The sequence below is a fragment of the Micromys minutus genome, assembly GCF_963924665.1.
Source record: "Micromys minutus genome assembly, chromosome: 21".
NCBI classification, from domain to species: Eukaryota; Metazoa; Chordata; class Mammalia; order Rodentia; family Muridae; genus Micromys; species Micromys minutus.
Genome location: NC_137956.1, coordinates 24,883,594 through 24,900,351, shown reverse-complemented (window position 1 = coordinate 24,900,351; position 16,758 = coordinate 24,883,594). Strand labels below are relative to the sequence as shown.

The 16,758-nt window shown below is 38.4% G+C and overlaps 1 pseudogene across 1 annotated transcript; it reads left to right on the top strand.

Moving 5' to 3' along the window:
* The first annotated feature begins 14,888 nt into the window (after positions 1–14,888).
* Positions 14,889–15,470, top strand: LOC308434370 (BLOC-1-related complex subunit 5-like; annotated as a pseudogene). Its single transcript has one exon. The product of its transcript is annotated as a BLOC-1-related complex subunit 5-like (transcript).
* Positions 15,471–16,758: the final 1,288 nt, after the last annotated feature.

The window sequence follows — 16,758 nt, the reverse complement described above, 5'->3', positions numbered from 1 at the left end:
CCAAAGTGTAATCCTACCCACAATGGAAGAGTGTTCCTTTATGAATCTTCACCAGCATTTGCTGTCACCTGAGGTTTTTTTTTTTTTTTTTTTTTTTTTTTTTTTTTTTTTTTTTTTTTTTTTTTTTTTTATCTTAGCCATTCTGATTGGTATAAGGTGGAATCCCAGGATAGTTTGATTTGCATTTCTCTGATGACTAAGGGTGTTGAACATTTTTAGGTGCTACTTCACCTTTCAAGATTCCTCAGTTGAGAATTCTCTATTTAGCTCTGCTAAAATTGTTGGATTATTTAATGTTTTCATTCTTTTCTTTTCTTTTTTGGAGGTTAGCTTCTTGAATTCTTTATATATTTTGGATATTAGCCCTATATTGGATGCCGATTGGTGAAGATTTTTCCCAATCTGTGGGTTGCCAATTTGTCCTGTTGACTGTGTCTTTTGTCTTACAGAAGCTTTTCAGTTTCATGAGGTTCAGTTTATCAATTCTTGATCATAGAGCCTGAACCAGTCTTCTGTTTAGGAAATTCTCCCCCCTACCCCCGTGCCATTTAGTTCAAGGATCTTTACCACTGTCTCTTCTATTTCATTCAGTGTATTTGGTTTTTTGTTGAGGTCCTTGATCCACTTGGACTTGATTTTTGTGCAACACAATAAATATGGATCAATTTGCATTTTTCTACATACAGACTGCCAGTTAGACCAGCACCATTTTATGAAAAAGCTTTCTTCCTTTCTTTGTATGTTTTTGGCTTCTTTGTCAAAGATCAAGTGTCCATAAGTCTGTGGGCTTGTTTACGGGTCTTCAATTTTATTCCATTAGTCAACCTGTCTGTCTCTGTACCAATACCATGTGGTTTTTATCATTATTGTTTTGTAATAGAGCTTGAGTTCAGGGGTGTTGTTTTCGCCAGAAGTTCTTTAATGGTTCAGAATTATTTTCAATATTCAGAGCTTTTTGTTTTTTCATATTAAATTGAGAATTGCTCTTTCTATGTTTGTGTAGAACTTTGTTGGAATTTTAATGGGAATTGCATTGAATCTGTAGATTGATTTTGAATTAAAAGAATTTTTAAAGAAGAGATATTTTTCCTTGCCTGAATTAAGTTAATCAGATTCTTCTGAAAATTCTATGCAAAATTTATAAGTGATATTTTATTTAAAATTAAAACGTTAATTCATGTAACCATATTTTAAAATTATAATCTATTTCCCATGTATGTATCATATTTATTCAACATATTAACTTCTATGCAGTTCTGATAGAATTTTGGCTTAACTCCCAGGAACAAATTTCAACTTCAACAAAACAGGACAGAATTAATTTCTCTGATATTCCAAATTCATCTTGGGTAGTGAATAAAAATTGTTGTAAATAGGTAGACAAAGAAATGATAAAATTACTCTATGAACTCTATTAGCTTTAGGATCATAAGACACAGCTCACAGATCTATGGAAAATGATACTTTAGAAACCTTTGCAAATGATTATTAAAAACTTCCCATCTTATATTCACTGACAATGAGCGATGTGTAGGAAGGGAACCTGTTCTCCTGTCTTCATACTTGATTCAGGGATAGACTGGGTATAGGAAGATAGAGTGGTGCCTGTTCATTCTCTTTCCTTTTCTCCAGAGCTCTATGATGTAAGCAAAAAGATGTTTCTCTGCAATCATGTTTTTTCCTATTCATAATGGCAAACTAAGTAGTTAGAATTAAGTAGCCTTATTCTAGTAATTTTGTACATTCCCCCGTTATCTGTGTGGGACTACACCCTCACTTTGAGAATCCGTGTGCATGTTAATAGATGAAGAGATGCGGCATCTCTGGCTCCTAATGTTTCCTGATAAATCTCTCTGTGTACTATTTTCTCTCATAAGCTGGAACTTGTAATATGCAGTTCACAGTGGTAATGAATGCAATTCCCTGAAGCTCTCCAGGCAGAAACAGCACAGTTGAATACTATCAAACATGCAATCTAAAATCCAACATGGATCAGCCTGGCTGTATTTTTTTTTATATTTTCTTGATTAAAAAGGGATTATGGAGGAAAATTACCAAATATCCAGTCATATAGTGACACACAATGACTTCCTCTGAAATATTTTCACCCTGGCAATCAATAAATAGATCTTTGTGCCTGACATACAATTTTGATTTCTCATGTAATAACTTACACAATAACAAGTAATATCAGTATGAAGTTTCACTGTGTTAGTCTCAGAAGTTGAATTTTAAAAGTACCAAAGGTGTAGATAATTTTTAAAGAGAAAGTGTATTTGTAATTAAATACATTCCGTTTTCTTGTGGAAAGTGAGGTTGTGTGAAGGATGAAGGATAAGCAGCAGGTGTAGCCTCTGGAAGTATCTGATTTATGTTGGCTCCCAATGGACAAGCTATTCTTTTCTGATCTGTAACTATATGAGCAAAATAAAACTCTCTCCTACTTCTTTCCTGTTCCCTTTTCTCCCTTCCTATTCTCATGCCTCCTATCTTCCTCTTTGTTCCTTTCTTCTTTCTCTTATAAACAAGCATTCCTTTTAATTACCTACCTCATTTCTATGATTAAAACAACAACAACAGAACAGAACCTAGGCCCAGACATTAAGAATGTATCATTCTCATTTCATTTCTTACTCCACTCTCTTGAATTTACCAGACATCAGTTTCAACAATGTGTTTTGTTGTTGTTGTTGTTGTTGTTATGAAATGTCTTCACCTAGGCAAAATCCAAGCTATCACATTTAACATTTCAAAATATGCTTAAGAAAAAATTTGAATGGCAGATTGATCACCCCTTACAACACCCCCAGATTTTGCTTATATTGCAATCTGCCCAGTGTTTTTATTTTTTCTTTTTCTTTTATTTCTAATATAAAGTCATCTGTATTCCTAAGGTTTGTTTTGTCCTTTCTCTCTCATTCGTCATTCTACGTGAATTCATTTTTGTTTGTAAGTTATCTGATATGTATTAGGTTTTTCTCCTTTGAACAGTTCCCAAGGAATGGACATCCATATTGGTCACCTTTGTGGAGAGCACTAAGGTTGGATAGCAGTTGTAGCCTACGCTTCTCACAATAAGATGACCTTAGACAAGTTGTCCACTCAGTTCTATTTTTTTCTCTATAACATGACACATTGTTATTGTGGACACCAAAATGGAATACTATGTTTTGAAAGAGCCTAACATAAACACTTGTAGCTGAAAATTGGTAGGTGCTGTCATAACTATTAGCTGTACTCCTTGATTCCTCTTCCATAATATCTAACTTGGCAGTTGCCATATTATTTTCACCCATACATGCATGTGTTCCTGATTTCTCTTTTATGCCATCATGATATTAAAATGATAATGTGCATATTCAGATTTTGTATTCATACGAAACTTCTACTCGACATAATTGCTTTGGGTATTGCTGAAATAAATTACTATACAAGCAGAGCTCAGCAGTTTTATACAACAGGTATTTCTATGTTCTAAAACAGCAGTTGTTATTTAACCATTAGCTCTCTGACATAGTTATATGTGTGAATGAAAACTTCAGGAAGCCCAGAGTACATAAAAGTAAGATGCACTAGAAAATTTAGAGGTGCTGTCTGGTCTGAACTTGAGCTCTGAGCAGACCTTGGGTGCTGGTTCTGCACCCAATTCCAAAACCCCCAGAGGAAGTTCATCATCCAGGTGCTCTAACATGCCCAGGATCACAGGTTAGGAAGACATAATATCTGTCCCAATAACTGGAGTAACTGGGTCCCCCAGGATCCAGGGACACAGGGACCCTGCACAGCCAGTGGCTGAGGTCCCTTCTCGTCTGATCTTGTGCCCTGAACAGACCTGGTTTGATACCCAATCCCACAATACACAGAGGATACCCATCACTCAGGGACTTTAACTCTCCTGGGATCACAGGAACACAAGCTTACAGCTATGCTAACAGGTCCAGAATCACAAGATCACAGAGCAAGTCTGATTCACAGGAGATCAGGCACACCCTTGAGCACTGGAGCTCTGACACACTCAAGGACATTAGAAGCTTGGTCATATTGGGACTTCAGTATCTCAGAAGCAGCTTGACTCTCAGGAGCTATGACATACTCAGGATTCCAGGATCACAGGATCACAGAGACACCTGGACTCTGAGGAGTTCTGACACATTCAGGTTCTCAAGAAGGACAGGCTTCAGTCAGAGACAGCTAGGGCAGGTAGCAATAGAGATATCCAGATGGCAAGAGGCAAGCACAAGAACATAAGCAACGGAAACCAAGGCTACTTGGCATCGTCAGAACCCAGTTCTCCCACTACAGCTAGTCCTGGTACAACCACTCTAGAAATCAGTCTGGTGGTTCCTCAGAAAACTGGACATATTACTACCCGAGGAACCATCTATACCACTCCTGGGCATCTACCCAAAATATGCTCCAACGTGTAACAGGTACACATGCTCCACTATGTTAATAGCAGCCTTGTTTGTCATAGCCAGAAGTTGGAAAAAACTTAGACGTCCTTCAACAGAGAAATGTGTTGTGGTAAATATTTAAAAAGAGAAGGCTTATCTCTTTATTGCCCCCCATGGTCTTACTCTGCGGGTGCTGCTAGTTTGGAACTGTGCACACTGACTTTGCTACTTGGTCCAAGCTGTCCCCATAGTCTTGCTCCACCTGCATGAATGTCTTTGTCCCAGGTAGAATTGCTGCCCCTGCGTCTTCTTTACTCCACAACCCAATACAAACATGACTCAAAGGCCGGATAGTTTTACATACAGGTCCACAAACCCTCTATACAAAAAAATTTCCAATGGACAAAGATACAAACTGCCCTTCCATGTAAGATAAAAGACCTATAAAATTCTTAAAATATTCATAGTTACCTATAGCTAATTAAGTCAACCTGGATTCAGCTCATCTTTCTCAAGCTCCATCTTGATCTCCCATTCCTCTCTCCTCTTCTCCCAATTTCCTCCCTTTTCTCTGTCTATCTCTCCCTGTCCAATCATGTAAGGCCTTAACATAAATCTACAGAAATAAATATAGAAACTAGGGTAGATTTATACAATGGAGTATTACTCAGCTATAAAAACAATGACTTCATAAAATTCTTAGGCAAATGGATGGAACTAGAAAATATTCCAAGTATGATAACCCAATCACTAAAGAGCATACATGGTACGCACTCACTGTTAAGCCTATATTAGCCCAAAAGTTTGTATTACCCAAGATACAATTCACTGACCACATGAAGCACAAGAAGAAGGAAGACCAGAGTGCAGATGCTTCAGTTCTTAGAAGGGGAAACAAAATATCCACTGGAGTAAATACAGAGACAAAGTTTGGAGCAGAGAATGAAGGAATGTCCATTCAGAGACTTCCCCACCCAGGGAGTCACCAAACTCAGACAATACTGTGGATGGCAAGAAGTGCATGCTGACAGTTGCCTGATAGAGCCTCGGCCAGAGCCTGAGAAACAGAATCAGATGCTGTCAACCAACCATTGGACTGAGAATGGCTTCCCCAGTGGAGGAGTTAGAAAAAGAACTGAAGGAACTGAATGGGGTTTCAACTCCACAAGAACAACAATATTAAACAACCAAATTCCCCAGAGCTCCCAGATACTAAACCACCAACCAAAGGGAACACATAGAGGGATCCATGGCTCCAGCCACATGTATAGCAAAGGATGGCCTTATCAGGCATCAAGGAGAGTAGAGGACCTTGGCCCTATGAAGGCTCAATACTCCAGTGTAGGGGAATGCCAGGGAGGAGAGATGAGAGGGAGTGGGTGGGTGGGGGAACACTCATAGATGCAAGGAGGGGGTTGAGATGGGGGATTCCAGAGGGGAAACAGGGAAGGGGACAGCATTTGAAATGTAAGTTAAGAAAATATCTAATAAAAAAAGAGCAAAAAATATCAGAGGCAATAAAGTATATGAGAGAATTGTGAAATTATCAAAATAACACTACTATCTCTAATAAATCTAATTATTTTTCTCCTCGTTTTCCTATGTTATGCTGTGTGTATGTAAGTGTCTGTGTGTCTCTCTCTGTATGTATGTTATTTAAAGATAGTCTGGAAAATGTGTTTTATTGAAAACACACAGACTGTAAAGATTACTGTAATAACTCTGCCTAACCTAGAATACTGACATATTCTAATCATATTCTGGAATAAAGGCTAAATATTTTGAAAGCAGCTAATTATCGTTACAACTGAGTTATCATATCAGTAGTAGTTGAAATTGTAAAGACTTTTCACTGTGGCTCCTGGGTTACTGTAGTCAGGAGATTGCTCACTGACAGTAGAAGACAGATGTTCACTTTCAAATGAAGTCAATGAAGAAGCAAACTGTTTTCAGGCAAGTCATTTATTCCTAACACTCCATTAGCCTCTTTCTCTACTGTATATTATGTTCTTAAAAATCTGTGTCAGAAATGATTAAGTATTGATGTGATTCTCATGTTTTTCTTCCTATGTTCTTTTGAATTTGCATAGTTAGCATCTTCACAATAGGCAAGAAAGTAAGATATAAGTTGCTTGCTAAAAAGTTTAAGCTAAACCCAATAAAATAGGAAGGCTAGAGTTTTCGTTTGTTTGAATATACAAATCTCACAACCCAATACTATTTATATTAGTGTTACGATGTAACTTAGGTTTTGAAAATTAACTTATATTGTTGTGTGCAAAATTCCTTAGAATGTTGTAATCATAAATTAGCTCTCACAACCCCTCTTAAAATTATTTAGTTGATGATGTCTCTTTTCTCTCTTCTATTGGCAATCTATTTTCTATAAATTTAGTGTTTGATTGTTCTTATAAATGATATGAACCCAATTCAGTTGTTAGACTTTTAGTGAGTATAGAATTTGACAATATAACAAGCTTTGTGGCTTTGCACTGACCTTGACTGATAGAGAGCCTTGACAAAGCTGAACAGGAATAATAAGCTAAAGGGAAAATGTGGAAGTTCTTCCACATATGATGCTGGGCCTGGCATTGATGCCAATGACGACTTTATTTAAGCTCATTTCCTCATAAGACAATGAATATGGCTACAGCAACAGGGTGAGGGACCCCATGGCCTATGTGGCCTCCAGGGAGTAAGAAACCCTGGACCAGCCACTTCAGCAAGGACACTGAGAGCAAAAGAGATGCCCTCGGTTGCTTAGGAGTCCCTGTCGCAACTCGACCCCCAACACTGAGCATCTCCCTCACATTTTCCATCCCAGACACTCATCAAGAGGGCCCTCGAGAGCCCTCCCTACTCTCTCGAATGCCACCAATAAATTTCACTGCACCAAAAAAGGAAAAATACAGACATTTTCTAAATGATATTTCATTGTCTTCTGGCCCCCTAAAGTTCAGAAATAAAGTATAATGTTAGATTTTGGTTGATTAATATCAACTTTTCTTCATATACATTGTTTATATAACATGACTTCATAATATTGCCATCAAATAAAAGCACTAATAAAATGAAATTTCTATATTCTCTTTTATCTGTCAGTTTACCTCCTAAAAACACAACACTACTTTACAGTTAATTAAATATTGATAGAAATGCTTTCTGATAATTTTATAAAATATCCATAACCAGATACTTTATATTTACTAATCAGTACTCATTTGTTTTTCTACATAATTAATTATCTATCAATTAAACAATAATTTCATATTGTTACTGAATCTTAATTTAATTTAAAAAGTAACATGTTTGTCAAATTTCAGTCTAGGTCTGTGACCTAGATATTAGGACCTAAAAAAGGACAGAAGCCTCATTACCTTCTAAATGTGCCCATCTGGTGACAGGGTTATTGGGCATATATCTCTTCTTATTTATTACGTATTTAGTTATATTTAGAATGTGATCTTGAAAATCATAAAAGTCACTATGTTTGAAATGTAAATATCTTTCTAAAATGTAACTACCAAATTATTTCATTTCTATTTTTAGAAAAAAAAACTCTTCACAATTTCCCCACTGTGATCTTTGTAGAGTTGTCTTGCCTTTCCTGGTGACCAAGACAATTATGTTTAATAGAAAGCAACTATTATTAAAGCCATCTTATCAGACCTTTTTTAATATGAATAAAATGACATTTATGGCTACCTAGTCATAATTCAAAAACTATCATTGCTGTCAAGTGCAGGTTGATGTCAAGGCAATACATGATTGGACAGTGGAGAGTAGAGTGAGCACAGAGTTCTGGGCAGATGGAAGAGAAGGAGGAGGCAGGAATTGGGGAGGAACCAAGATAGAAATTGATGTGGATGTTTCTCTTGGTGCATTCCTAGATTAATAAGGTTGTTATGATTAATTTAGGGGTTTCTATGGGTCTATTTATCTTATGTATATAAGAAGTTTATGTTTTTGTCTACTGATTGTAAGCTTATTGTGTAGAGGCTTTGTGGGCTGAGGATTTATCATATAAACCTGTTTGATAAGTTAATGTTTGTGGAGTCATGTTTCTACCGAGCAGTCGGGTAAAGTGAGTAAAACCAACATGTGGGGGGGGTGGAGTGAACCACACCTAAGATCTTAGAGGCAACATGGAGCCACTACGTGAGAGATACCCCACAGTGCCATATGGCTCCATGGGTACTGGCTCAAGCACGGGATAAAAGATTATTAACTTTTTAATATTTATTGCAACAGTCAAGATTCCCCTTATACTGTCCCACGTAACTCTAAAGAAGTCGCAGGTATCACTCTTTACCTGGGATTGGGTGAGAAGGCAGTAGCACTGTTTTTCACAGCCTTAATGTGTGTGTGGATTCAATCATTATGACAAGACAGCAGAGCTGATTCATGAGGTAGATTGAGACAGGTACTTGAGGCAGCTAAGAAAAGTGGAATTGTGTGTTACGAGAGCCGCAGGTCTTCTATACAACCCAGCACAGGCAGATCTTACTACAGAGCAGCTCTGGAGGAGTGGATACTTCTTAATTTCTTTATAGAATTCAAACACTTATGGCAAACCAGTGGTAACTCTCAACCCCTTGCCCAGATGTGAGCCTTTTCTTCTTACAAATGTCTCCTGTTCATGAGATTATAAACTGTGGATGTGTATGGCAGAGGGATAAAAAAGGAATATAGAAACTTTGCCTGAAAACTGAAAGACTCTGTGTATCAATTAAATGGGTGCATGCCCTTTTATGTGTACTAGCTTAGAACTTATACTTGATAAAGTGACATGTTAGCAAGTACTGGAATGTCTCAAGAGGGCCCAGAGGACCTGCTCAGCAGTTAAGAATATGTACTGCTCTCAAAGAGATTGATTTTTAGCATGCAGGTCAGGCAACTCAAAACTGTTTCCTCAATTCCATGGGATCCTGTAGCTCTTTCTGAATCTGAGGCCACAGAACTCATGTGCTCAGACCTATACATGTATATAACACATAATTTTTAATAAAATGTAAACAATATTATACATTCATTTAACACAGTAAATACCCAGGCTACAATCGACAAGGAATTTTCAGATAGAAATTTTAAATGAGTTGGTTTAAAGAAACCCAGTGAAGTAGAGGAAACCACAGGGAAGGTTTTTAAGAAAATGCCAGAGCAAATTAACAAAGAGATGCATAGCATTTTAAAACATCAGCAGCAATTCTTTATCAGAGAGATGCATTTAGTGAAACTAAACATGCTGTATAAATAACAGAATATGTCTACTGAAACGATTGCTACTGGCAGGAAGATGGGCTGTTTGGAATATAATAAAGCTTGAAGAATTAAATACAATGAAGATTAACAAGAACTTTGAGACAATATGTAAAGAGTAGTTGGTTCAGCCTGGGGTTCCAGAAGAGTGTGGGAATGGTAAGATTTTATCTGCTAATCAACAGGATGTTAGATCAGAAACGGGTGATAAAGGAATTAGTATTAAGAGAGAAAAATATAACTCCCTTGGAACATAATTTTAGTTGTATCTGTAACATTCCAACCTCTTGAGAGTCACTAAAGTTCTAACCAGTTAATCTGCCTTGGAGAAAGGTCAGAATTAGTGCGGCTTCCTTCATAAATGTCCCTTCACAACACACTCAATATTTGCTGATCCCATTCCTTGTTTCCTTCCTCTCAGTTCACAGTGTGTTAATAACAGAGTCTTCAAGCATCTATCTCGATGGTTGTGCAGTAGCTGGTTACTCCGCCTGCCACATTCATTCTATGGAAATGCACCAGCCATGGAGAGAGAGCGTCTCTTTCTCTTCTTGATTCAAATGCCACCTTTCAAGAAACCTTATGCAACCTCAATTTCAAATCTATCCATCTTTACTCTGACCTTCCTTTCAATTTCCACAGCAGATGCCATTCAGTGTAGCATATGAAGATAAATGAGGGTATTGGCAAAAGGGAATTCAGGCATTCAGACCCTGGAACCACCAGAGTCTTTCAACTACAAAACAGCAAAGGGCAATGCCACAGGAGCAATCAGAAACGCTTCGCTGACTGAGCATGAGAGAGTAGACTATGACAGATCATTTGCCAATTTCTGGTTTAGAAGATTTGACAAACGATGCCACCATTTTCACTTATTCAGCGGAGGAGGGTCCCAGACCAACATGCTGATCAGAAACATGCTAGGGCAAAATAATAAAAGGCCCGCTGGGCTGTGTTTAGAGGTGAGAGAAAAGAATGTAACAGAAGCCCTGAGGATATTGAGGGTGAGAAAGGAGGGCAAGAGGAGGGAAGAGAGGGGAAGGAGGAAGAGAGGTTAGAGAATGAAAGGGAAGAGAGGGGAGAGAAGAAGAGAATAGGGTTTGAGAGAGGAGGCGAGGCTTCTGAAATAGCTACAGTTTAGGATTAAAATGAAGGGATAAAGTCATAAGAAAATATTAGGGTAAATGTTGAAATACTCAAGCAAAAGAAAAAAGCAACACTTTTAGGAAATGAAAAAAAACCATCAATTTCGAATAATTAATAGGTACGAATAATTGATAAAGAAACATTGATGTTGGGCTGGTCACTAAATACTAATGAGCACTCCTGGTGAGGTATAATTTGAATTCTAGTAATCATAGAAAAGGAACATTTACTTAACTTTCAAGCCCAGGATGGGGACTCAGATCAGTCATCCAATGTTAACCTTGGGCCTGGGTTTAAAAATCTAGTACAACAACAAAGAAAGGTGTTTATCAAGTTATTCATTCAATTTGTTTCAGGAATAAGGACCTAATTTCTAAGATACTATATTTGAAAAATAAAGAAATATACTTATATACATATAAACAGTAAAAAAAGGAAGGTTATTTGAGGTTATTTGATTTTCTTAACATTTAATTCTTGTGATTATTATTATTTTTTTTTACAAATGGCCTAACCACTGTTGTGATTTGTAAATTTCAAACAGAAAATATTATTAAAAGTAGGATATGATAAGAATAAATATAATGATACTTGCTTTTTGTTCGTGTGTGTGTGTGTGTGTGTGTGTGTGTGTGTGTGTATGTGTGTGTGTGTGTATGTTTGCTTCATTTAGGTTTTTTATTGTGATGAAACACCATGACCCAACACAACGTGAAGTGGACTTTATTTTTAATATCCCAAATCAAAGTTCACTGAGAAAAACCAAGGCAGGAACTCAAACTGGGAACCTGTTGCCTGCTTGAACATTTTGGGGATCTATTTAAATGTACATTATGTTTTAAAGTTGGATTTTAGATTCATTAGGGTATTGGAGGACAAAGAATGGAAAATGCATTTTTATCTTAATAAAGGGAATCATTGGTCTGCTTTAAACGTTGTACAGCAATAGCTGTGTACGACTTCTTAGCAGGCACAACATCAGTACGGGGCTATCATATCATTATCTTCAGTGAACTCTCAGGAAATGCATGTGTATGGAAGAAGTATAGGTTTGCTGTGTTGGCTCCTCCAAGTTGTTTTTCCTTGGCAAGAGAAGCCAGGAAATCAGGCACACAGTGAAAATCTCTATGAGCATAGAAAATACCCCTGGTCTTATTATGGAAAAGGAGTTTCCTTGCCTCTTCCTTAAAATATCGCATCCCGGGGTCTTAACCCCAGCCTTATGGGACATTTCTGCTCTCGCCTTTTCTCACGTCTGTTCTCTCCAGGTCTAGCACTCAGCCCACTATGCTCTGAAGTATCCTGCTATCTAAGTGACCCACATTCTCTCCATAGATCCAATTAGTGTTTATATAAGGGCTCTGGGTTTGTTAGCATGGAGATCTGGGTAGTCCACAGACATTGTTATTTCACCCATGAGCCCTATTATCGCAAGTGTGTGAATTTTTGGAAAGTGTTTTCTGCGTGTATCACATGATGACAGGACACCGTGATTAGTAAATATTAACAAATGACTAACAAAATAGTTTTACAGTAACGAAATACTGTATAACCGTATTAAATAAAATTTAAAAAACACTTTTAAAAAATGAACTGTTAGAGCTGGAGTGGTGGCTCAGTGGTTAAGAGCACTGACTGCTTTTCTGGAGGTCCTAAGTTCAATTCCCAGCAACCACATTGTGTCTAAGAACCATCCGTAGTGGGATCTGATGCCCACTTCTTGTGTCTTCTTCTGAAGACAGCAACAGTAAACTCATATACGTATATAATAAATCTTTAAAAATATTCATTGAAACAATAAACTGTTAATATAATTACCTGAAAAAGCATTCTGCTATCCAATAATTGTCTTTCTTTTATGGGTCAAGGTTAATTTTTAAATTTAGATCATATCAAAATATATAGTCCTATAAAATACTGGATTTTAAGATATAATTTGAATCTGGGATTGTTAGATCAATATACAAATTCACTAAGGCAGTTCTAGGGAGCCTGTAATGTCTAACTATTTAAAGTAGAGTTATAAGGAGGGAAAGTGGTAGTAAGTAGTCATATCTAAGGCCCCCACTTGTTCTTCACTATAAGGGTTCTGTGGTTAGCTGAGGTTTATGACTATGTTTGATCAGTGTTAAGCACAGAAACAAGGCTCTTAGAATACACCCTTTCTCTTCTATTCATGGGGTTCCACTGCGCTCCTGAGCAGTATCCTTTTCTATAGTGTGATTTTCCCCCTCAATTTATTTCCTTAAGCATCTGCTTATTATTACTGTGTAGAAATGTGCCTATATTATAAGCTAACGATTATATCACACTTCAGGTTTACTTGTCTCCTGACGAGTTTGCTAAACAAGGAGGAAAAGACTAAATTCCAAAGAGGGAAAAGGACCTGAGGAAATCTGAGGCTAACAACTTTCATGAGAAACAATCTTTTGCTTATATGGACATGCCATACAGAGCAAACAGAATCACTTGATGAGAAATGTTGACATTACATCACCTCCCCGAGTCAGCATCTTCATGTTAAATAAGTGAGCACTGAAAGTTGCTTTTAAATATTTCAAGAAAAAGAAAGAAAGAAAGAAAGAAAGGAAGGAAGGAAGGAAGGAAGGAAGGAAGGAAGGAAGGAAGAAAGACAATAGAGAAAATCAAGCCAGAGGATTATCAGTAATGACAGTTGTTGAACATGGTTTATAGCTTTAGTGGGTATCAGGATCCTTTACCTTCCTATATTTTTTAATTACTCATAATAAAAGTTAATTGTACATACCATGATTAATAGAAATATCCTTATTATAAGCTGAGAAAATACTATTTCAGAATCTTGAAGAATTTTAAAGACAAACTAAATCCTGTATGAATCAGATCGAATGATATTTGTCAGAACATTTTACCCAAATTTGCATTCATAGCCACCTCAGTTTCAAAATAAATTATCTTTGAACTTAATCTAAATATACCAAGTAAGACTACGCCGGGCAATGAAAAGAAAGTGAAATCTCAGCACAGCAGCAAACTTTACCCACCCAGCCGTCCAAGAGCTGCTGCTGAATGTCATCTCATTTTCATGCTGCTGAGCAAGACTCGATGAGAAATGACATCGAAAGGCCATAGCACCAAGAGGACTGTCACTACTGTATTAAAGTCAAATCGCCCCTAGGACTTGAGTTCTTTTTCAATTTTAAAAGCTTAATGTCACAGACCACCCAGCACACCAGCACATTTCCAATCTAGCTTTCTTACAGGATCTGAGAAGAAAGATTTGCAAATGTGATGGCTTTTCATTTAAAAATAAAACAGACAGGAAGAAGAGCTGTGAAACAAGCCCAATCAAGTTGCTGTTCTGCTACTAGTGAGCTCCACAGATGCCGAGGTTACACAGTTATTGTCATGTTTCCTCTGTCTTTGAAGGGAATCAGTGTTGCAAGCCTACATAGAAACTATGCAATGCCACCCCAGGCAAGAATACAAATAAAAATGAATGGCTCAAAGTTGGCCACTTTGAGATAACCAGACTTTCAATCTTCCATGGTTTCCCCCCTGGTACCTGTAAATACAGAGTGCACGTAGAATATAAAATAAGCCAAATGTAAAGTTTTATCTAAATCGAGTATGGTTATTATTTTCCCGAGATAATTTCGAGGTCCAAGGTATCAACCATACATACTGAGATCCAGAACAGTAATAAGAGGATACAATAAAGTACCATCTAAATGTCTTCAAAGAATTAATTGGGCTAGCAATTGTACAATCTCTTCATGTGGTCAAGCAGGTACAGGGGCTCCTTTGGTCATATCATTGGTTAACTACAGCAGGGTTGTCTCTGTAGGTGCTGGACAGTTAGGAAACAGACATTCATACAGGCAAGGCTCCCATACACATACAGTAAAATTAAAATTAAAAGAATAAAATTAAGTTGCCCAAACTTAAAATTAACCTGACAAGAAATGCAGTTAAGATTCTAAAGTCGGCCGCAGCCCCGTGATCCAAGCCTCCTATTGATGTACCCCTCAAGAGGGCGAGTGGAGTGCCTTAGCATCCTGCCTCCCCTCTCCCTGCTCCTGCCCTCGCTGTCCCTTTGCTGGAAGCGCCATGGGCAGCGAGCAGAGCTCAGAAGCTGAGGGCCACTGACTATCTGAACACCTCAGAGACTCCATCTCCAGCTAAATATCAGGCCAAGATGGATGACATTGTAGTGGTAGCTCAGGGCTCTCAGGCCCCCAAGGAATGTCAGCAACGATCCTGACGTCACCAAGCTGCAAGAGAGTCCAACCTTCCAGCCCCTTTTAAAAAGGCTCTTGAGTGGACAGACTTGCCCAATAAATGCCAGACTGGAGAATCTATAATCTCAGCAGATGTTTCAGCTCGGCCTCCGGTACCAAGATCACCTGCACTAAGATCACCGCAGCTTTTAATCAGAATGTTCTAGTCCATAGAATCAAAAGGATGGAGCTGTCCGTGGAAACCCTCTTTTGTTTCATGCAGGAGCGTCAGAAAAGATATGCCAAGTATGCAGAGCAGACCCAGAAGGTGAATGAGAGGTCAGCCATCCTGAGCTGTATCCAGATGGGCATAGATCAGACAATGCCACTGATGGAGAGGCTCAACAGAATGCTGCCAAAGGCTGAGTGTCTGCAACCCTTCAGCTTGAGGCCAGAGCTGGAGCAGTACTAACAGGCACCTGCCTCCGCAGGCGCAGCTTCTCAGCCTTCGCCTGGGCTCTGCTGCTTGCCTAGATGTCTTTGACCCACACGCTGCCAGGTGATAGCTCTTGAGAACTGAAGTTGGGACGGTTGAGTTCCCGGGAATTCTTTAAAGATCGTTGTGTCAGTGTTATTTTTATTTTGCTCAGAGTTTTTAAATTAAAAGTGTAGATAGCGTAGCCACTGCAATGACACTGGAGAAAATGTCAAACTGTTCTCCTCGGCACCTTGTGAGATTTCACTTAGGCTCTCAGGTCTGTGCTGGTAAATATAAGCTCTAGCTGGTTCCAGTTACTGTTCCCACCCAGCGCCGCCAGCACAGTGTAGTCCTAAGAAGGATGAAACACACTGGGTGGTCCCGTTAATACATCAGCTGTGGTTCTTTTGCCCCCACATTTTCGCCGGATGTGTCTATGGAATTTGTAGACCTGAAAGTAAAACGATGCTGTCCCGCGCAACCGTCTCGCCAGCAAGAACGACGCGGCACACGAAATAGAATTCTTCTGCGGTAAAGCTTTAATGCTCTCGAGAGGCAGAGCATAAGCTTTCAACACGTGAAGACGAAGACCCCGAACTATCTAGCCCATCCCCTTATAAAGGGATCAGTCCTCACCTTGGATGTGGAGCCCCCTGATTGTTTGAAACTCATCAGGCCCTATGACGCCACGGGAGAGGCAGAGATCAAGGAGTGGAAAGTTACCCAGCACGTGCACACATGACTTGTTTACTGCTAACTCTAGCCGGATGTCAGCGCCATCTTGTAATGGAGAATGTGCAGGCAGCGCCCCACACGATGCTATCTGGTGCTGGATAGAGGAGCCTTATTTCTTTGTTTGTTTGTTTGTTTATTATTTATTTATTTATATGGCAGCTTGCTATTTTTGTAACACAGTGATTTGGTTAAACACAATAAAGTGCAGTAGTAACTGATCTCCCCTTCCTGGATGAGTGAGCAGATGATTAAATATTGATGTCAGCATTCCTGAGTATATTCAGATGAGCAACACACGGCCTCTGCTTCTGTTGAAAATGATGCTGCGTTTGACTGTGGTCTGAAACTTTGAAGCACTACTTGGCGTCTCCTTCTGTGGGGGTCTCTCTATTTAAACCTAACAGATTGGATGATGTGTTGGTAAGGTGAGGTCTAGCTGGTCTCCACTAGGCCATCTTCATATTAATCCAGTGGTTATACAGTTTTGTTTTAAAGATATTCTGGGATTTTTAATAATGGTTTTTAGCTGACATTCATGGAGAGAATG